This window comes from Amblyomma mixtum, chromosome 7, assembly GCF_055824585.1.
Source record: "Amblyomma mixtum isolate Tamu chromosome 7, ASM5582458v1, whole genome shotgun sequence".
Lineage (NCBI taxonomy): Eukaryota > Metazoa > Arthropoda > Arachnida > Ixodida > Ixodidae > Amblyomma > Amblyomma mixtum.
Window position 1 is genome coordinate 72,259,266 of NC_143018.1, and position 22,331 is coordinate 72,281,596.

The following is a 22,331-nucleotide window of genomic DNA, read 5'->3' on the forward strand; positions in this document are numbered from 1 at the left end:
TGGCCAGGATCTCCCGCACATGCAGAGAAGTGGGGCTGCAGGGAGCGTTGTCGTGGTGCAACTGCCAGGTATCGGCGCGATCTCCTTTCGCGCTCGGAGGACCCTTTTTCTCCGCGTAGTGGACAGTGTTGACTGTCTGCCATTGGGGTGCAAATTCTTTGCGAACCACACCCTTTGTGTAAAAAAAAAAAAGAGGAGACAATTAGCATTGTTTTCACTTTCCACATGCTCATATTCTTGCCTTCTTGGGGCAAGGGGACTCTGAGAGGTGCCATAAGGAACTTTGGCGCTTCGTCTCAGGGTCGTACTCAAAGAGCCACGTTTCGTCAACGGTTGCACGCGTTCCAAAATTTCGCTCGCCATCACCACTCGGTTGCTCCTTGGTCGTCAGTCGACAATTTGGGGACTAGCTTGGCGCACACTTTCAGCATAGAGAAACATATTTACATATGTTTCAAATAGCATATAGAAAGCATATAGAAACATACTTACGTATGTTTCTATATGCTTTCAGCATGTTCAAACTGTCGCTTACGATGCCGTGCACAGTGATTTCTGGAATATTGAGAGTCTCTGCTATCACCCGCACACTCATTCGACGGTCGGCGTCACGAAAGATCGCGAACACGAGACACATTCTCGCCACTTTTGCTCGTTGATGGCCGTCAAGAGCGGGATTCATCATCAGCAATGTCTTCCCAGCCCACCTCACCTCGTCTCGAGATCATACCATCGAGCTCTGGCGGGCACTCCTCATGTTCATCCATGCAGGACTCGGAGGCGCCGCTGATCATCGATCGGCTCCGCAGTGCTCATTAGAGGCAGGCAGCCTCCACTTAGCTGCCTCCAGGAAGTTTTAATGAAACGGAGGCAGCCTTACCCCTTCTCCTTTACAATACCCCCTCCCCTTCCACCTTAGCGCCTTCGGCGCATTGTAAAGTGGAATAAACGTGGTTTTAATCTATCAGCCCGCCTCAAACGCCTTCAACCACCTTGAAACATGAGTATATGATAAAGCGGAATTCCCGTAGGCGTGCTGAATCATTTGGTAGGCGTCGGCAAGACTCATCAAGTTTAGCCCAGAACTTGATCCCTTACCGTCGTTCGCGTGCGGACGCCATCGCACGTCGTAACACAGCACTATCAGTAGGCACACGGAAACAGCGATCCTGACGCTCCCAGAGCTTGGAGCAGACTGCGATAGGCAGTGATGAAACCCGAAAGTCCCTCCACCAAACTGAAACAATCTTAGCTTGGTAGGATCGATAGCAGCGCCCCCTCCCCCCGCCCCCACAAAAAAAAAAAAAAACAATTTCATTACTTTCCCGACGCACCCTGTATACATTATTTACAAAGTAATCAGCCAGTAGCTGAGCGAGTTGAATGGAAACACAGCACCACAGCGGATTACACCTCGTGTTAAAGGGATGATGATGATATCCTGAGGCTTAATGGCACATACCCACGGCGGGGGATTGACCAGGTTGCATAGCGGATACAAACGCACTCCTGTTAAACACACTCCTCTCGCACTGTTCATTGTACGTCGTCGTCTTCATCAACTCCCATCTGCGGCGCGTACAGATCAGACCAGCTTAACCTCGATCAGAGCTTTAACCTGAGTTTACGCCATTCCTGAGTCTGATATCGTCGCCAGACGTGCCGACGACCCAGCAAAGCAAAGCCATGAGCCATTCAGGGTAAACACGTGCTTTCGCACGTCTGCTCGGTTTAACTGCGTTAAGGACTTACCACTTTTTTTTTTGTTGCGTGTTTTATTCTTTGGAATCGTGTGCAGCTCGTCAATATACGTGCATCACCACAAGGAATTCGGTTTGGTTTGCTTTGGTTTATTGGGGTTCAACGTCCCAAAGCAACTCAGGCTATGAGGGACGCCGTAGTGAAGGGCTCCGGAAATTTCGACCACCTGGGGTTCTTGAACGTGCACTGACATCGCACAGTACACGGGCCTCTAGAATTTCGCCTCCATCGAAATTCAGCCGCCGCGGCTGGGATCGAACCACACGGAATTCGCCTTCGCGAGGTAGGTAGTAAAAGGTATTAGGTGATCGCTGCTTCGTCGTTTTAATTCACTACACGCCAGCCTTCCTGAACAGCCGAAACGGTAAAGAATGGAGAAGCGGCTTTAATATCGCTGCTTTTGTTTGACCCGCCTGACCGAAACTGACTTTGACGCTATGGGTGGCCGAAATCGAAACTGAGTCATGGTGAGAGAAAAATAAAAATAAACATTCAGTTACGAATTTAAACATTATTAACCGGTTGCAGGTGTCTCCGTGTGGTGATTAAAGTTTACTGGATGTCTTGAGCATCGTCACAGAAAATGCTGACACATAAGCGGAGTTGTGGTTCCGAACTTTCTTTCTCTGTTTTTCTAGGGCATTCTTATCGCGAGATATGAAAGTGTACAGCCAAAACAAAAACAAATGCGGACAGAAAGAAATGCTAGATTAATTTAATTGAATGAAACCGAACTTCTATTATTACTCGGCGCTAATTAAGCCATTTGTGCTCGGCGCCTAGGCTGCAGCAATTCTAAACGCAACGTAACGCGATTGGGAGGCAGTGCATATGCGACTCTGCTGGCCCTCATTTGGCCCAACAAACGGGCCGGCCCTCGGTCATTGCACGAACGAAGCGCGCATGTGCGCAGTTAATGTATTAACGCGGTTCGTGGCGGCGTCACTTATTCGTTTACTGGCCTGAAATGTCCCCCTGGAGATCATCCCCGCGCATGTAGGTATGTGTAACTGCACGTTGGGAAAAAACGGCGAAAAAAAGGCTCTCTGTCTCTCTCTCTTTCCCTGTCTCGCCCGACACGCTCGTCTCGCTGATTCGGCGCTTTAGCGCCGCTCGCACTACCCCGCATGACTGTGTACGTGACGGTCCAGCGACGCATTAGGCGTTAACGTCATTATAGCGGCGCTCGGTCTTCGCTGCGTCAACAGCGCTGTAGCGTCGTCGGCGTCGCTCTGGCGTTGTGTCGTTAAACTTTCGTTGCGTCCCCGTCAGCACCGAGTGGGTTCTTCGTTCGAGCCATTGTCTTCTTCTTTTCCGGTTCTTTTTCACCCCTCCTTCCTTTATTCGGCCGAGTGGGACGCCAGTTGCTGCTGCTGCTAGTGCACCTGTCTCTGCCGCGTGGACGGTGATGAATGTGTAATGTCGTTCAGCACGGTAGCTCGCCCTCCGTCATTAGGAGGAGGAGCCGGGACATCGCACCGCGCGCGGCTCGCGTGTGTGTGTGTGCTGTACTTACCTCCGTCGAAACTGCAGTGGCTATGCACGGTACGCATATACCGTTTTTTTTTGTTTTTTTTTTTGATGCGAGAGCAATATATGGCTCTGTCGCGTCAGCAAAAAGTGTCCGCAAAACGTGTCCGGACGGTTACGTCGTTCTCAGACCGTGTGTTTGTGTGAGATAGTGTATGATAAAATGTTACTGTGGGAAAATTTGGGTTAATGAAATGTGATTGGTTAATTATAGGCGAAAAACGCAAAAAAAATGCATTTAGACGTCAAAAGTCTTGGACGTCAATATAGTGTATGGATGTCAGAATAGCCGTGGACGTCGTATAGTACATGGATGTCAGAAGAGCCACGGGCGTCGATATAGTATATGGACGTTTTGCTTTCGTATTGCTCTAATGCGGGTCGCCGAAGTAATCTCAAAGTTTTTTGCTTTTCTTGCGGGCGACTGCGGGCTCGCATCGGTGCATTGGCTCAGTGGCTACGGCGTTCGGCTCTAGAGCTATAGGACCAGGTCGCGGGATCGAATCCCTGCAGTTGTTCTGCTGAAAAAAATCAGATATTTACGGAAATGAAGAATGAAAGATAAAAGATGTCTGCTTTGCCTCGGGAGCTGATTGCTGGTTACTTGGAGACCTGATCGGCAGCCGGCGAAAATAAAAGGGATAGCCGCGGAGTGACGGGCAGGACGAAATGAACGCAGGTGAAATCGGATACCCCGTATCAGTTCGAAAAATGCCAAAATTGATTCGAGTTACGCTCAGTTAGGATCGAGGCGGAGCCTTTTCGGGACACGTACTCCTTGTTTTGACGGGACCCAAACGTCAGTTCGAATAAACCGGAAGCTGGAGTTAAGCCGATTCGAATTATCGAGAGTTCGCTGTATTACGTGTGTCGCTCGCTGCACCCAATAGCAGCGAATGCGTATACTGTTTCAAGTGGGCGGGAGAAGTGGTCGCATTGGCGTGTGTCTCTGTCGAGATCCTCCAGGGCGCCGTGGTCGGACGGCGCGAAATTAGTGAAATTCGCGAAACGGGTAACGGCAAACGTGGAGAGAGCTGAAAACTCTGTGCCTATAGAAATTTCCGCCTTCATGCAGGCATGCTGGTCAGTGCCGATGATGCGTCAACTGACGATTAGGAGCACGTGACTGTGCGTGGGAAACGGCCCTGGAATACGAGGTGCGCCCGCCTGCGATGTATATTTGCGCATGGCGTACGCCATCGTGTGTGAATGCTATTCTAAGACGCGTAGTACGTATAGCTAAACCTGTTCCGTAGAATGTTTTCCGGCTTGCCTTTGCTTCATCTGATGTACAGGCGTCGGATGAGCAAGTGTCTGGCTGTGTGAACTGTGCGTTCCCACATATAGTGAGTGCCCTGTGGCGTCCGCTTCCTTGAAACACTCTCCTTGTACAGCGCTTGTGTGTGTAAAAACGCTAAGTGGTCGATGGCTGGTTTCGGTGTTTTTATTTTTACTGCCTTAATGCATGCACGTAAACAACGTTGGGACTACTGGTTTAGAAATTCGGTTAGGCTTTCGTGAAGCATTGCCGTGTTGGAGCATGTACGGCGGCTATAGGGGCAATAAAATTGCCTGCACACGTCGAATATGGGACCAGTTATGGAAAGAGAACAAACAGACTAAAAAGTAGGCCCCCGTCCCCCGTCTCTCTCTCTCTTCACACACCTGTTTAACGCACCATCCTCTAATGAGCGTTATTTTCTGAACGGCCGAAAAGCGAATAAATGGGGTGAAACTGCTGCGATTTCGTTATGTCGCGTAATTCGATATAAGCTGAGGTCACGCATTCGAGAGGGGAGACGCTGCTCAGCCCTCGTTGGGCGTAGGCGTGGGGCTCAGGCGCCGCATTATGGCTCGAGGTGTGTTGGGGCTTCATGCTCTGACCCGAATGTGATACGGCAGCTAAAACTTTCGCCGGGCGTCGTCCCACGGGTCTGTCACGCTCGCTACGTGACTCCTGTTCTTCGGGACCGCCTGGGACGTGCAGCGGTAGATGGAGCCACGAGTCGCTCCCTTCGTCTCTCTCTGGAGGACAGACGCGCTGTGTGTGTGTGTACGTGATGCTGGAGTGCGGGGGCCGTCTAGGTGTGGCTGGGTGCTGCGCATACGTGAGCGTCTGACGCTCCTAGTGAAGTAATGGGGGAGGAAGGTCCGCGAAACCGTGCTCGACACCCGCCGACGACGTCGGGTGGTGCGTGACGTCACCGCGCCCACATGGCATCACGTCGCAGAATGATGCATCGAAAAGCGACATGTCAGCAAGTAGAAAAAATGTAGAGACTACACGGGTAACGCATGGAGCTCACCCTGGTAACAATCTAACTGATCCATCTGCACTTACGCGGCAAAGTGTGCTGTGCACGTTACACATGGTCCTGTATGTACAGTGGACGCCAATGAAAACATATGTGGTCCTTATTGTTGTTCACGGGGTCTCACTACAGAGAGGGCGCAGAAAGGTTCAAATCCGGATGCATTCCTGCGCAGAAAGAGATAACAGGCGGGATCCCTGCTATGGTCGTTGCTTGAGTGTATAACTGGCTGACTGTATACGCCGGTACTGGGGCGGCCTGTTGTGCTATCCGCGGTGATTCTGGAGCGCGGACCGGCGCGGTGCGGCACGAATACCACAGACACTTGTAGAAGGTTCAGTAAGTGCCCTTCTCTTTGCTGCGAGTCTCTTGTCATACAATTTGAGCACATCTGCATGAGAGCTTTAAGGAGCAGCTGCGCTAAGGTTCTGCGTTATTTCTTCCGCATTTCACCCCCCCCCCCCCCCCCCCCCCCCTTTCCGCCTGTTCGTAACCTACCGCGGACCCGCTACGTTGCAGAACCGAAGCCACGAGTCGGTGGCGCCATGTGGAACGGGCCCTGCGATTGTTGTTGGTAGGCCTACCCGAGTGGGCACCGCGATCAGACTCGCAGGTCTCAGTCAAATCGCATGTACCAGCGGTGGAGGGACTAGTGTGCGGGTATGAGGAGTGACCGCGAGCTCAATACCGTGGTACTGCATGTCACTGCCCACTGGGCAGCGGCGGTACGCGAACAGCTTTGCGTCTTTCGTGGCATACTGGACAGGGTCATCGATTGGAGAATGCCGTAACATCGCGTAATATTATTGAAGACGACGGCAGCAAACGGTTCTTCGGTGCCTCCGGTGCGTCTACTTGACCTCACTCGAGGCTACTAATGACTGCAGTGAGCACACATCATTTAGCGCGCAGCCATGCGTCTGCGAAGGAAAAAAAGCGTCTTGCTATCGCTAGTCTTAGCCTTACTCTTATCACTTAATCTATGCTTAATCTTATCTTAATCTTATTGTAAACAATCTGGTTACGCCCGATGACGAAGGACACGTCTGCGTGCGAGGATAGGGCACAATGGGTCTCCAGAAGCTATAGCTTCGACTTGAGTACTCGCAAATAATGGGACAGAGTGTATAGTGCATTGAAAGCTGCTTGGCTGCTTTCAAACAAGAAAGAAAGAAAGTGAGGAGGGTTTGGGGAAATAAGAAGGGAAGAGGCGAGGAGGTGGAGGCGTAGGGGTTAGGCCTAAGCGGGAGCGCGGTTTCATTGTACACCGCACGCAGCCTTGGGAAACCGCTCCGGCCGGTTGGGGGCAGCTCTTTATGGTTATGCGCCTAACGACCACCGAGGGCTGGTCCTTATTCTCCCCGTCTTTATTGTTGGCGCTATTTTTTCCCCATCGCTGCTTGTGCTGTGGACTATATGGCGGGTTTGTAGCGCGGTGAAGCATCGCGCTCCTTCTCTCACTAGGCTTAACGTTACCCCCTTTGGACCTTATATAAATGGATGGAACGGGACGGCCCTCTGTGGCGAGAGTGAAGACAATACAAAAGAGCACTTTGTCCGTCTAACTGTGCGCCTCTTTTTTTATGCCTTGATGGTTCTGGCGTGTTCTGGTTTCCACGGTGCTCCGAAGCGCGCTTAGTTTCAGGCCTGAGAAGGGGCTTTTCTCGGCGGACCGATCCGGGGTCAGCTTTTGTTTTCTTTTTTTCCTTTCAATCATCTTTTGTTGCCGGGCGCCCGAGTGGATCGTTGTGATCAATATTTCTTTTGGTCAGCCGTTCAATTCCCCGCGTAGTTATTGGTCGGTTGCGGGCTAAACGCACACTTTTGCCGGACTCGGGTGTTTTTTTTTCTTTAGAGCTTTAGCTCTAATACTCGCATTACTCAAGGTCGCGTTACCATGCAACACAAGATAATTCAAGTGGGACCAGTGGGTGGTATCATTGGTACACAGATTGTGGACCACCTAATTGGCGTAGAATGTTCGTAGTGGTATCAAACGTTTTAGCGCGTTACGGAGCATAAGATTACTAAGTCGAATAAAAACACAGCATATCATAGGGATTCGCACCGACGACCTTTGATTCCGCAAAACGTGACTTCTAGAAACTTCAAACGTCCATTACGGCCAAACTAGGCGACGCAGTACATTTGCAGTGGTGTCAAATGATTTGTCTTCTTGCGCTGTATACGTTCGCATAAAAAAAGTAGATGTCCGGATATGACGAAAACTTTTGTACCGGAAATGGCGAAGATGGCTAATGGTTTGGTTTATTGGGGTTTAACGTCCCAAAGCGACTCAGGCTATGAGGGACGCCGTAGTGAAGGGCTCCGGAAATTTCGACCGTCCGGGGTTCTTTAACGTGCAATGACATCGCACAGTACACGGGCCTCTAGAATTTCGCCTTCATCAAAATTTAGCCGCCGCGGACGGGATCGAACCCGCGTCTTTCGGGTCAGCAGCCGAGCGCCGTAACCACTGAGCCACTGCTGCGGGGTAAAGATGGCTAATGACGCAATACTTGTTCGATATTGCTAGCGCTGGATACTCATACGCTGCCTCAGCGTTTTTTTTTTTTCAGTCCCTTTTTTGTGTTCTTTGTTACTCTTCCAGTTGTCCTGCGGCTTTCCTTATTTGTGGTTGTCGGTTGCCGTCGGTCCGAATCTACGCACTTTTAATCGTGTGTATACGCATAGGGGAATTGGCGCGAAACGAGAAGGAGCAAATCGAGAACGGGTTCGTCCGAGAGAGAAGAGGTAGCGACGTTTGGTTCGCAATAAGGGGCATACGTTGTACGCGCCATAAAACGATGAACGGCCCGAACTCGTATTGCACCCATACGCACCCGTCGCGGTTTCTCATGGCTCGGCGAAAATAGCTTGTTTTCGAAACGGCGTAGATAAGGGCCGAACCGTACAGAACGAACGCAGGGTTCCCCCTCTGGTTTTCATGGGTTTCGACATTTGAGAGAGAGAAAGAAAAAAAACAAAACAGGGATAACCTTGTGGAGTGTAATTTCTTATTTATCAAAACAGGGCGGCCGGGGAAGGGGGGGGGGGTAAGGGAAGGGAGGAGAGGGGAGGTAAGGGAAGGGAGGGGAGGTAAGGAAGGGAGGTAAGGGAGGTAAGGGAAGGGAGGGGGCGTAAAGCGGCGTGCGGTGTTTACTTATCAGTCACGAAGGAAGAAACAGGAACGCAGAAAAAAAGTAATGGTGGCTGATTTCTCGGATTGGAAATGTTTAACGATTCGCCCCCCCCCCCCCCCCCCCCCCCCCCCCCCCCGCTACTATGTGTCAGTTATTGTTCCCGTGGCGGAATGTTTTCTTCGTGTTGTCGTATCTAATTCTCTCGTTTTGTTGGAATTATCCTGGGCAATTCTTCCCCTTTAAAGTTGCAACCGACATTTAACTTTGACCCCGTCGGTTCGGCGCCGTCTCAGTCAAGTTTAAAGTCTCTGTTTTTCGCGTTTGGTCTGGTATATATACAGGGTGTGTCACCTAAGACTGTACACAAGTTTTCAAAATAGGCTTTTCGAGTTTGAAGAGCGCTTTTCTTGGCATAGCATTGTCAGTGGTCTAGTACAGTAGAATGCAGCTAAGACGTGCTACCGAGCAGCCTGGTTAACTAATACTGAATAGCTAACTCTAACTATTACTCTTCGGCTCCTTAACTACTGTGAGGCGTGTAGCCCACCTTAAGTAATATCCCTATCAGTTCCTAGAATTTCGGAAGCGCGGTTACCCTCGGCGCTGGGGCCCAACAAATTTTGGCTATTTGGACGAGTTACGTGCACTGGAGAGGTTACTTTGCCTGCAAGCTTCTCAAAAGTGCACGTATTTTGGCGCGGTGTATAGCCCAAAATTGTTGGGCCACAGCGCCGAGGGTAACCGCGTTTTCGTAATTCTAAAAACGGATTAGGATATGACTTACGGTGGGCTACACGCCTCTAAATAACTAAGGAGCTTAACACTAATAGCTAAAAAGACAACTATTCAATATCAATACTAGTTCACCAGCCTGCTAGTTAGCACATATTAGCTGTATTCTGATCCACTACACCGCTTACAATGCTATGCCGAAAAAAAGCGCTCTTGCAACTCAAAAAGCCTATTTTTAAAAATGGTGTTAAGTCTGGGGTGAAATACCCTGTACAGCTAATACCATGATAAGTTGGCCGCTGGAACGGCTTTTAAGGTAGTGTTGGTATTCGGATTTCTTGCGCGAATGAGTGCCGTTTGGTGAAGGTTTTGCTGTTTTTTTCCTCGCGCTCGGGTGCGGTAGGTTCGGGGTTCGATTCCCTGTACCCCTCGGGCACCCACCGGTTTCTCAGTGGGTACTAACTTTCCACTGATCTGTTGCTCGCTCGGCTTCCGTTCTGTTTTGTGTATAGTATTGTCACTTTAGCTTGCTTTGTGTGGTGTAATTTCGCTGTTGTCAAATGCTTCGAATGTTTGCTTTTTTTTTTTTTTTGTAGGAGGGCAGGCCTCAGTCAGGTGCTTTTAGCGCCTTGGTTTCCATGTTTTGTCAGCCAAAAAAAAAAAAAAAAAAAAAAATAAAGTGCTTGGAAAATCTGCCTCCGGCCCCACCTTGTGCAGACAAAAAAAAAAAAACTGCTTGTGTCATGTCGATCATTCCGTTAAAATCAATCATGGTCATCGTCATCATCTCGCAGCGCATGACACTCATTCGCAAGCTGCTGTCAGAATACATTGCACTGTGGCGTGAGGCGGTATTGACGGTGTCCGCGCGTGGCTTGTTTTTTTTTGTTTTTTTTATTTATTATCTTTTTTTTTGTTTTTACGAAGGCGATTCTGTCGGTGACGAGCTTGTAGCGTGCACAGAGTTCTGGCACACTTGTCGACCTTGCGTGAAATGATGGTGCGTCACAGGAGCGTGCATGACCTGGACGCCTAGTCCGGCGTGCGCATTCTTGTTTTTTTTTTTTGTAGTTTCAGGTAGGCGATTTTTGTCTGTGTAGACAAAGGCGGCACTATATGCTGCTGGGCCAACAACACACGTGTCGCCGAGTAAAGGCGGGACGCGATTTGCTTAGAGTGAGTTATAAAGTTTGTTCGCGTTCTCTATGTATGCGCGAAACGAAATCTATGGAGCATTATTTATCGAACGCCCGCTTATTTGTTCCGAATCGAATCCAGTGATTTATACTTTTTGGGAATGCGCTTTTAGCGGAGCTGTTGTTTCTGCAGCTGCCGCGCGGAGGCATCCGCTCCTGAAACCAGTGTTTGTTTTTCGTGAATTTTCTGCTAAACATAGCTCATTTTGGGCTTGCTCCGCGCTTGTAATGCGCTCTCACTGGGCAGCGGATTCTTTCAGAGAGTCCGGAGTTAGTCCCGGGGATTCTTAGAAAACTTTGGCACCGCACTGTCCACATTGCTGGAAAAAACTCTGCTCGCGGGCACCGTAACAACGGTGGTTAAAGGAAAACTGCATAGGTTTAGAAATGAACGAGCTTAAGAGGGTCGAATGTGTGAAATTTGCAGGTAAAGCATGCGAAGTCTTTTTTGGCTAGCACTTGAAATAGTGAAGTAATCACCGATTGAAATCCGGACGCCCTTTAAGCTTCTCCGCAGCGCACAACGCCAAGCGGGGGGCGCATGATGACGTCATCGAAGGTATGGGGTACATTTCCAACGCACAAACGCTTGCTTTGAAGAAAAAAAAAAAACAACGCCAACGAAGGCGAACTCTGCCGAGAGTTGTTTGGCAGCGTCTAACGCGTCAGGGCAGGGTGCGGCTGACGACAGCGGTAATTTGAAATCATGCCTTCCGTGACGTCACGCTGAGTTTTCCTGCACACCTTCGGTGCATTGAGGAGAAGCGCAAATATCAATCGTCGATTACGTCACTATTTTAAATGCAAGTGCGAAAACACGTGGCACGCTTTACCTACAGCCTACATAGATTTGAATCCCTGAATATCGCGAAATTGTAAAAAAAGTGCTGCAGCTGCCCTTTAAGCGCGTTCGCTCTAGCAGAGTTTCGTTGTATTGTGACGATGATGAAAAGCAGTTCAATCGTGACTGGTCTTGTTGGTCGGACCCCCCCCCCCCCCCCCCCCCCCCCCCCCCCCCATTGCGGGGGCCCATCGGACCTTGCAGCCGCTCTTGTCTTATCTGTCAGCATCTGCTGAACTTTCGGATGTGAGCTGGACAGCATTTCCGCCTACCGCTCAGTCATTGGTTCTTTTAGCCTTTCTACTCCTGTATTGTTTCGGCAGGCCCATACCATGTGGTACATAGGCAGGACTCAATACCACAGCGTCCGCATTGTTGGTCTTATCCTTTGCGCAGATTGCGTGGTCTTCTTGGTGACATTTAGGGTCGAAACGAATAAGAAGCTAATTAGGGGTATTCGGCGAATCATTTAGAATCGAATCGCTCGAACACGCGAACCGTCACTTACGTCGTATTCAGGTATACAAAAAAAAAAAAAAATGTTAACGGAAGAGAGCGACTTGCCAAGTTTAGGTTTATTGGTTTATTGGGGTTTAACGTCTCAAAGCGACTCAGGCTATGAGGGACGCCGTAGTGAAGGGACTCCGGAAATTTCGACCACCTGGGGTTGTTTAACGTGCACTGACATCGCACAGTACACGGGCCTCTAGAATTTCGCCTCCATCGAAATTCGGCCGCCGCGGCCGGGATCGAACCCGCGTCTTTCGGGTCAGCAGCCGAGTGCCGTAACCACTGAGTCACCGCGGTGGCTTAAAAGTTTAAATGCAGTGGCTAGTTCGTCAACTGTGAGTTAGTGCAGGGTAAATTAGGAGCTCTAGTATTTCAGCATGCACATGCGCGGATATTTCAGCTGTATTTCAACATGTATACGTATTTCAAGAGTATTTCAAGGTGGACATAATTACCGAGTGAAACAGCTCGACAGTTCTCTTACTTAATGCATGTCAGCCCTTCATGTAAATAATTTATTAGAAAGATGCCTACAAATGCTGCTACATTTTTTTTTTGAGCCGAAAGCTGCCAATCAAACAATCGGCAGTTCTCGTAAACGCTAACGCGTTCTGAAATAGTTCTGCGAGAAGCGGCTGCTGCCGTCCGTCGCTTAGTACATTGCATGTACTGTTGAAAAATAGCGCTTCGCTCCTTGTATGGGCGGCAGGAATAGAAAGAAACTTAACCTTGACTAACGCAGGATGCAGATGGTTACCGCAGTGCTTCCTCGATCAGCCCTTTTGTTCGCTGAATAATAGTAAGCAGGTGCCGACCACCTGTTGGACAGCATCTTGATGCGCTGTCTACTCGTGGCGTGAGGCGAAGCTAGGGTTAGGCAAAAAGAACCCGCAGGGAATACTTGTTGCGCTGGCTCGGTCTGTGAATTGTGAGCGAAAGCATTTGGACAACTCTTCGCTCTGTCTGTGGTGTAGCTAATACTTCTGAGTCTCCTTGTCAGTCGTGCTGCGCTTTGGGCGCTGGACGCCGTTTTGCACGTGTGATCGGATTTTACAGCAATAAATCGAGCGATGAAGACGGCGATAATGCCGACCGCGTTCGACGTTGTTTAGGACGGATGAATGGATGGATGAATGGATTTGCCATGCTTCCGGAACCAACGCGTGGAAATATTCGGGAACTTTGAATTATTCGATGCGATCGAATGCTTGGAGGTCGAGTCGGAGCGTATACCGAACGAAGAACAATTCGTCTGGTACTTTGCGGAACTCGAATATTCGTCTATTTCTGTCGAAATTCCTGTCCAAATCCTCCACCCTGATTATCATGTGGTTCCCCTTTGTACATATATGGTACATATATATTCTTCGTCCACTCTTTGTCCACGTCACAGTGTGTATCTGCTCCTTCTTCCAACCCTTCTTCGGCCAGTGCAGAGTGCGCAGCGGCCACTTGCCGCGCAGACTTGTTTTACCCGCGTTCGAATCTGCCGCTCTCCCGTACTCGCACTGTCGTCGATAGATGGCACAAGCAGCGCCGCCGTGGTTCTTCTCTGGCTCCCTAGATGGCGTGCGCGTCGCAGCGCTAGCAGACGACGACGAGGTGCAGCGATTTCCGGAAAACCCGCGTGGCCGGTTTCGTAATCTCTGCCAGAGCGTGCCGAAGGCACCCACCGACGCTGCTGCGGTCGTCGTAATCGGCCGCTAGCCTGTGCATACCGTGTGAGGGGATTGCGAGCCGACGCGCTCTCGCGTCTAGTCTTGCGCAACCGTGCATCTCGTTCGCGTATTCTCCCCTCCTGTTCATCTTGGCGCGCGGTGACGTCGCCGCGCTATCTTCCTTCTCGTCTGCGACGGCATACGCCCAGTTCGTCATCGTGGTCGTAAGCCGCCGCCTACTGAACCTCCGGGACTTGTGCCGCCGTGAGCTAGTGCGCCCTTGTGTGTCTGTGCTCGTGTCTGTGTGTGTCTGTGCTTGGACTTCACCCGCCGCGGACGCCGTTTCACCGCCGCTCCGGAGTCCGACATTGTCACGAATCTGGGGTAAGCGCTTGCGAGAGGCCATTCCTTGTTCCCGTAACCGTCATTTCTTTGCGCGTGGGTATGTCTTCCTGTGGCTTGGGGGTGGTTGCGGTATTCTATTATTTTCTGTCTTTGCTGTGGAATGACCGGGCCTGTCGGGTCGACTGGCGTGTTCCGTGGTCGTCTGTCTCCGCGACGTAGCTGGAGCGTCGCTGTCCTTGGTGTAGTGGTGCGGCGGTGGTGGCGTGCGTTGTTCGAGGTTGACGCGGCGGGGGGGAAGCGACAAAAAAAAAAAAAAAGGGGGGGGGGGGGGGGCGAGGTCCGCTCGTTTCCTGCTTCGCGAGACACTTTGACGTTGGGCGCCTAGTTGGCTGGCCACTCTGCGGAAGCCCGTCCCATTCGGGCGTCGAGATTTTGGCCAGCGCCTTTCTGCTAGGTAATAACGGCTGCGTCGCTGTGTTCGTTTATTCTGTTTTGCTGGCTCACAGTGGGAACGGCATAGCATCGCGCTCTTCCCGCCTATCCATTTGAAAAGCGAAGCAGTAAAAGGTTTAGCTGCTTATACTGTCATGCGTCTCTATGGGAGTTAGCTTTCGTGAACTGTGTTCTTATATGCAGCCTGATTACATCCACCGCAGGACTATATGAGGACTGTCAAAGTGCGCGGTCGCGGGCTTGTTCAGAAGTAACTTTCGTGAAGCTCTCAGCCGGTTATATTCTAGCCAGATCTTGGCAGCAGGCTTTTCTCGAGTCCGAAGGCTAGTTTCTGTCAGGGAAGACAACTACCATTTAAGTTCTCGTCGAAACCAACCACCTCCTTCATGTCGGGCTTTGAGAACCCCCGATATGTAAGTGGGCGGGGCATGTCGTGAGGTTGTCCTGCGTGGTGCTGACACTGACGGTCTCCGTTCGGAATGTACTACTCGTCAAGAACTGGCGTTTTAAACGGGGTCGACGATTCCAACTGTCCGTATTTGTTTTTGTCAGTGTCCATTCTCACACTTGTGAATGTTTGCAAATGGTACTGTTAAGCTGATGGCTGGTTCGTATCTTGGACGAAAAGCTGCTACCGGAATGGACGTTGCGTAGTGCGAATAAATAGTTGGACGCTGTGTCAAGCCGGATATTCACGGAAATAACGTGTTACGTGATTTGGATTTTTTTTTGCGAACAGTTTAGTTGTTCGTTGGCCCCAGTAGGTCGTGCAGGTTGCTCTGTGTCAACTGTTGAAAGACTGAACAACGCTTTAAGCATGATTCTGCTCTGAACTCGACTTGCTACATAGTTATTTAGGGACGATGTACCATGTGAGGAGTATGTTCTTGGAGCCCGTCGTGTTTATGTACACAAATGGAAATGTTACGCCATCCGGTCTCAGACAGGCAAGAGCGACGCGTCTTTCGAAACTCAGTGGGTTGTTGGCACTTGCTACCGTTAGCGCTCGTCGGAGAGCAGTTATTGTTCGGGTCGTTTATCATTCTGTCGTCGGCGCTGTTGCTGCGTGGTCAAGGTCGACGCTGATGCGTTTGTCGAACCTGTCTCGATTTCTTGTTTTTGCAGCGCGCGGCGCACGTGCATCGCATGCCTGCTGGTGGGATCGTCGAGTCACTCTCGCGTCATTTCGTAAATGAGCCTGACCTAACCTTATTGTCGACCTCGTGCTTACACCGACGAGGACCGCAGTACGGATGTGGTTTAGGTACGCTAGCATTATGACCCCTAATCTCAGATTTCGCCGGAGTTTCTCCGAGGCATCTTCTTGGGTCTAGGTATGGTGGCTAGAGCCCAGTGGGGGACTGAAACTCCCTGGGACATCCTGTGGATGTCCATGGATGTCCAAGAGAGTTCCAGACCCCATCGGGAGCACACCCTAGGCGGCAGGTGGGCCACCCAGGTCGGTCACGACGTCATCACAACCTGCATGCTCACCGGATTGTGAGCAAAGTGACCGCGGTGACAGTTAAATTACTGATCGCTCACGAGAGGTTGCGAGCAACCTGGGTCGCACAAGCCCCAGGCAGCACCTGCCATCGCAAGGCAGTCGGGTATCACTTAAACCGCTGCACCACTGCGCCAGGAGAGGGTATGAGGACTCCCAGAGATCTTTGAATGGGAAGTAGAGAATGACCAGTTTTCGCATGATGAACATCAACGCTATGGCGTCATACCCTCAAAGGCGAAACTGATGTTCGATTTCGCCTATGTTCGTCGGAAAAGCCCGCTTGACCTTGATAACCGAGCCTCGGAAGTCAAAACCAAAGTGCTAGAGCGCACCTGTTTTTTTGTTTTGTTTTGGGTAGTGGTCCAAATACTTCTCGTTGCTGAACCCACTGGTCTGTATGCGTTAATGGAGGCTGACGTGCTTCGAGGCCATTAACGAGAGTGGTTGAACTGAGACCGAGGTCAGTGCAGCGGGGTGGGGGCGGAAAGGAGAGTGACCGGTGTAGCATTAAGACAGAGCGGGGGTGTGATTTGGCGAATGCCATTTAGTGGTGTCCTTTAGGCATGTTGAGAAAAGAGGAAATGGAGCTGGTCTGGACACTAATGCGCTCAGTATAGGTGCCAGCTGTGACAGTCTGTTGACTACGCGTGGATTTGATGGAAGCAAAAAAAACGTAACGCCGGACGGGTGAGTAAGGCGACGGAGCTTTCGTGGATGGGTTGGCATTGCGTGGCAAAGGACAGGGCTATATGTGGCGGTGGGTGGGAGAGGTATTGGTCCCGCAAGTGGGGCTGATGGCTGCGTCGCTTTGCCGTTGGAACTGGAACCTACGCGTAGTTTTTTTCTTTTCAGGTCTGAAGTGATTGGAAGGGCGCTGTGCTGTCCAGGGTTCGTAATTTCAGATCGGTGCCTTCCGTTTACTCTCAGAGGGCGCTTTTCTTGATGCCAATGCGCTTATTGCTGTGTGGTGCTTTGAGTAACGCGACGCGTTGAAGGGCTCGCGAATGGCCGCTTGGCCATGCATTTGAATTATAAATAGTTCGCTGGCGTCGATCGATCTGCCCGCTTTAAGACGCGAGATTAATGCGAGGCGGAGAAAACGCGTCGGCCGTAGCCACGGGACGCGATCGAATTTGCGTGCAAGACGAAGGATCGGCACCCCTGAATGCACGCAGTGCTGTTTGCTGCATCGCCTGTGGCATATTGCGCACGCGTGGAAGTGTGTGGTTGGGTCCTGGAGTTGAAATGCCGAAAGCAAGAGCTCGGTATTGCAGGAGTTGCGTTACAGGAGCTCCGAAAGTGTTGTATTTGCTGGAGTAACGTGCAGCTGTGTGTAGAAGTCCAGTGGGGTTTTGCGGAGTCCAGTGGGGTTTTGCGGAGTCCAGTGGGGTTTTGCGGAGTCCAGTGGGTTTTGCGGAGTCCAGTGGGGTTTTGCGGAGTCCAGTGGGGTTTTGCGGAGTCAGTGGGGTTTTGCGGAGTCCAGTGGGGTTTTGCGGAGTCCAGTGGGGTTTGCGGAGTCCAGTGGGGTTTTGCGGAGTCCAGTGGGGTTTTGCGGAGTCCAGTGGGTTTTGCGGAGTCCAGTGGGGTTTTGCGGAGTCAGTGGGGTTTTGCGGAGTCCAGTGGGGTTTTGCGGAGTCCAGTGGGGTTTTGCGGCGTCCAGTGGGGTTTTGCGGCGTCCAGTGGGTCTGGAGGGAGTTTGAGAGGAAGTTTGTAAAAAGGGCTTCATTACTCATTAGCATCCTCCCAAGCGCAGCCATACGATTAGAGAAACTTCGCAGCTGAAGAAATTCGTCGCTCCGGAGGAGTGGAAATAAAGGGCCGCGAAAAGCGGTGTATTCGAAGAGTAATCGAGGATTCTTTATTTAACGCGCTTTTTTGTACCCGCCAGCTCATTCTTGCGATCAGTTTTGGTTTGGTTTATGGGGTTTAACGTCCAAAGCGACTAAGGCTATGAGAGACGCCGTAGTGGAGGGCTCCGGAAATTTCGACCACCTGGGGTTCTTTAACGTGCACTGACATCGCACAGTCCACGGGCCTCTAGAATTTCTCCTCCAAAGAAATTCAGCCGCCGCGGCCGGGATCGAACCCGCGTCTTTCGGGTCAGCAGCCGAGCACCATGACCACTGAGCCACCGCAGCGGCATGGCATTCTTGCGATCAGAGTGCGACGGAGTCGAAACACGCCGGAGTTGCATACTTTTTCGTCTCTCTAGAATCTCTGCGGAGGCGGCGAGTGGCCGTGTGTTCTTCGGAGGAGGCTCAGTGATCGACAGAAACAAAAGTATCATTCCTTTTGCCAGGCTACACACGCTTGTTTTTGTTCCTTATCCTGTTCTCTCTCGCTTTGCGCGGACCCCCCTAGCTTATTTATTCCCCTCAAGCGTCCGCGTTTGCTATCGCTCAAAGTGAGCGACGCATGTGGCGGCTTTCTGTTCTTTTTATTCACCGAAGATGAGCTAGCCGCTCGCGTTTGCTGGGCGTCGGCCGACTCTCCAACGCGTTCCCCCCCTTTTTTTTACTCTTCGCGTAGTTAGGGCGACGCCCACCGAGCGGCCAAGTTACCCGCGATGACCCCGATGATGGCTGTTCTTTTTTTTTACCTGTGGGAGCCGTGTGTGTACCCTTGGGATTATCTACGCAGTGCCGGCGGCTCCCCCCCCCCCCCCCCTTCCCCCCCCCCCCGCCTTCCGTTGTGCTCACGGCTGTCGTAATCGCCGTAATGCGGCTCCGCGTTCGTTAATTGCGTTGGTTGGTTGGCACTGCGGGCTGGGCACTGTTGCTCGGCGGGGCGTCGGATGAAACAAAAAACAAGGCGGGGTGGCTCCGGTACTGTGTTTACCTGATGGGCAGCGTTCTCGGTGGGGCTGGGCTGTACAAAGAGAACGTTCATCCAGGTCCTGTATGCGCTTTCTAGAATACTTGGGTAGTTATCATTTATCCAGCGCCCCTGGCATCCCGACCTAAGGTAGCCAGGTTTTGCATGTGTCACTATATATATATATATATATATATATATATATATATATATATATATATAATATCGTGGTCATCACACGAGGTTTAATTCTGAAGTGTCCCGTGCATGGTAGGACCGACGCCTTCCATAAATCATTCCTGTCCGCCGCGTTGGCTCAGTGGTTATGGTGCTCGGCTGCTGACCCGAAAGACGCGGGTTCGATCCCGGCCGCGGCGATTGAATTTCTATGGAGGCCGAAATTCTATCGCTCCGTGTGCTGTGCGATGTCAGTGCACGTTAAAGAACCCCAGGTGGTCGAAATTTCCGGAGCCCTTCACTACGGCGTCCCTCGTAGCCTGAGTCGCCGTGGGACCTTAAACCCCATAAACCAAACCGAACCATAAATCATTCCTATACCCTCTACAATCGTGGAGTGAAATTAAACTCCTGACCGTATCGTTAATAAACTAAATTTCCCCAAATTAAGACTGGTATTAATAGGTGAATTTTCTTAGTAGTTCTTGTACCACGCCGTTTTATTTATTTACTCATTTGGTAGTTTACTGCAGTTACTTTGTTGCAGCAATACACATAACTGTTTCACTCGTGCGTGCCATTATGTTTGTTTTATCTTGTGACCCGTGGTTGCCTTCTCTGTTCCCCCTCTCTCTCCGATCGGTCAGGGACCCTAACTTAAGGGCAATGTTGGTTAGGATTAATGCTGCCAATACCGCTAGCACTCACTTGTGACAGGAATGAGGTGGTTACGATCTAAGGCGCAGTCAATCAACACGATAGTTGTTAATGACGTTACAAGCTATCTAAACGGTGTAACCAAGCCCGAAGCGAAGAGTGACCAAGTGACCCATATAAATCACTGCCGAGATGCAAAAAATTTCAAGCGAGTGACCGAAAGGTATGTATAACGATGAGCTGCTGTTAACGCAACTGCTTGTGAAATGTTTCAGTCACGTGTAGTTCTCGTCAGGTATAACTACTTGAAAGCGTCAGTACGGACTGGGAACATCTGCGCTAGTGATTATATAGCGTATCGGAATCGTCTAGCACTTTGCCCAGTTTTGAACGTTATTTTGTTAACGGCGTCTGACCACAACGCCAACTTCTCAGTGGTGTTAGCGTGTCAGAAAGTGGTGATGGTTTTTCTTTATTTTTATCGTAACTGGCGCCGGGGCTCGTAGTTGCTGTGCGTTGCTTCGTGGGCAAAAAGAGAATTCAGGGCCGGAATGGTGCGCCTGATATTGACTGTTAGTCCGCACGCACACTACAGGAGATGGATGCTGGACCTGGTTTAGCATTTTTCATCGAAGGTTGGTTGATTTCCGTACCGCAATGATATGCGTTGTGAATATTCAACGAGAGCCCGGCTAGCGGACGTCTTTCAGTATTGACTGGCCAACTGTGGTACTGGAAGCATGAAAAGGCCGCTGTGGCTCAGTGTTTAGGGCGCCCGGCTACTGAGCCGAAGTTCCCGGGTTCGATCCCGGCCGCGTTTCGATGGAGGTGAAAGGCAGAAGGCGCCCGTGTGCTGTGCGATGTCGGTGGTCGAAATTATTCCGGAACCCTCCACTACGGCACCTCTTCTCTCTTTCTTCTTTCACTCCCATCTTCCTAAATTCCCGTACGGCGTACGGTGTTCGCCGAGATGTGTGACAGATACTGCGCCGTTTCCTTTCTTAAAAAAAAAAAAATCATTTTAGTTAGGTGTACCTGCGAGGGCGCTCAGTCGTGCATTTCGCGCTGTCCCCGAAACATGCAGCGCCGCGAAGTCTCTGCGCAAAGTCTATGGGCTGTTCGTAATAAATGGGCACGCTGATTTTTGCATTGTCATGTGCTCCCTTGACGTCCAACGTGTGCTGGACAAAGCTGCTGCTGCTGCTTTTGTCTGTCAGATCTCCCGCTCCGCCCGTCCCGTACTATGCAAAAAAAAAAAAAACCTCTGCTTTCGCCGTGTACTTCTGTGCGGCTTACGCATGATTTGGCCTATCGCACGGTCTGCCCCAGCAGTGAGTTACTCTGTGTTCGAGAACTCGTTATTGGTCATTCGTACCACATTGCGGCGTTCCCAATTTTAAGCTGTGCATGGGGCTCGTTCGGAGCTCTTGCTCAGTTCCTCGCTGTCAGTGGTGAGTCCATAAGTCATTATCGGCGTGACTACGCCCACTGTAGGGCAAATACTTTTCCCATATCATTTGCAATCAACTCTGTCCTTTGCCAGTTGCGGCCACCATATCCCAGCAAACTTCTTAGTCTCATCCGCCCACTTAACTTTCTGCCGCCCCCTGCTACGCTTGCCTTCTCTTGGCATCCACTCCGTTACCCTCAGCGACCATAGGTTATCTTGCCTTCGCGTTACGTGCCCTGCCCAAACCCGTTTCTCCTGGATTTCGACTAAGATGTCATCAAGTCGCGTTTGTTCCCTAACCCACTCTTCTCTCTTCCGGTCTCTTAACGTTGCACCTTGCAGCTATCTATACCTCGCTTCGTTCTCCTCAGATTAAGTAGAACCCTTTTAATTAGAGTACAAGTTTCTGCCCCCCTAGGTGTGTACCGGTAGATACAGCTAAATGGTAAACAGCCATTCATGATCGCAGAGAACCTGCCAAACGTCGTCCGCCCCTTTCTTAATTCTCCTGGGTAATTGCACCCTCGTGGACTGGTCCGCAGCCACTACCGTTACCAACGGAAATGCTTTGCTGCCTATCGTAAACTGCTGTTCCTTACCGAGAATGTCGAGCACTACTTCAGTTTAATTCGTATTAAATTTTCAGACTCGTGTAGCTCTATTTAAACATCAGTCTCGTACCAGTGGCCCGGTTCGTCACCTTACTTGGCGCTCTGTCGTATAAAAACCTTCCACCGACCTCATATTGGTCCAGGACGACAGTGAAAAGTTTTTGTGGTACGCCTATCGCTATACTACCTGTTCCAGTGAGCACTGTGGAGGCTATGCGCTGCTCGCCACCGTGGTCCCCGATACGTCAGGCGCAAGCTGTATATAGCCGCAGTTGGAGCTCTGTTGTATCAGTCGGCCTTGCCCGAACCCTTGCGTTGCGTCGTGGGTGAGAGAAGCGACCTCTACGTCGCGTCGTGATGCCTGACGGGTCCCCGTCTCCCTCCCGAAGGCAGTGCGATGCATCGTTGACTCCACCGTCGCGCGGCTTGACTGGCTTCCACTTCGTGCTATCAATAATGCAGGCAATTTCTGTCGATGGCGCTCTTGTCCCACCGTCCTCTGTACGGGACCGTTCTCGCTGACGGTTGCTCCACCTTCCTCCCGTTGCGCCTAGCTCGGCTGTCGTTTTTTTTTTTTTTTCTGTCAAGCGTCCCTCGTGTTCTTGATCGTCCGAGCAGCGTTTTCGTCACCAGG

At 50.9% G+C, this 22,331-nt stretch overlaps 2 protein-coding genes across 4 annotated transcripts in view; both read left to right on the top strand.

Moving 5' to 3' along the window:
- Nucleotides 1-22,331, top strand: part of Nca (neurocalcin homolog) — a 125,096-nt gene that overhangs the window by 71,401 nt on the left and 31,364 nt on the right. The gene's annotated exons all lie outside the window — the stretch shown is intronic.
- The window catches only part of LOC149336459 (neuronal calcium sensor 2), a 107,304-nt gene that overhangs the window by 71,396 nt on the left and 13,577 nt on the right, over nucleotides 1-22,331 (top strand). Inside the window, exon 1 of one of the 3 annotated variants that reach the window (XM_089552909.1) lies at nucleotides 13,678-14,067. The exons of the other annotated variants lie outside the window; for them this stretch is intronic. The gene's annotated coding sequence lies outside the window, so the exon portion shown is untranslated. Of the gene's footprint in view, nucleotides 1-13,677; nucleotides 14,068-22,331 lie in introns of those variants that run through there. 3 annotated transcript variants of the gene reach the window in all.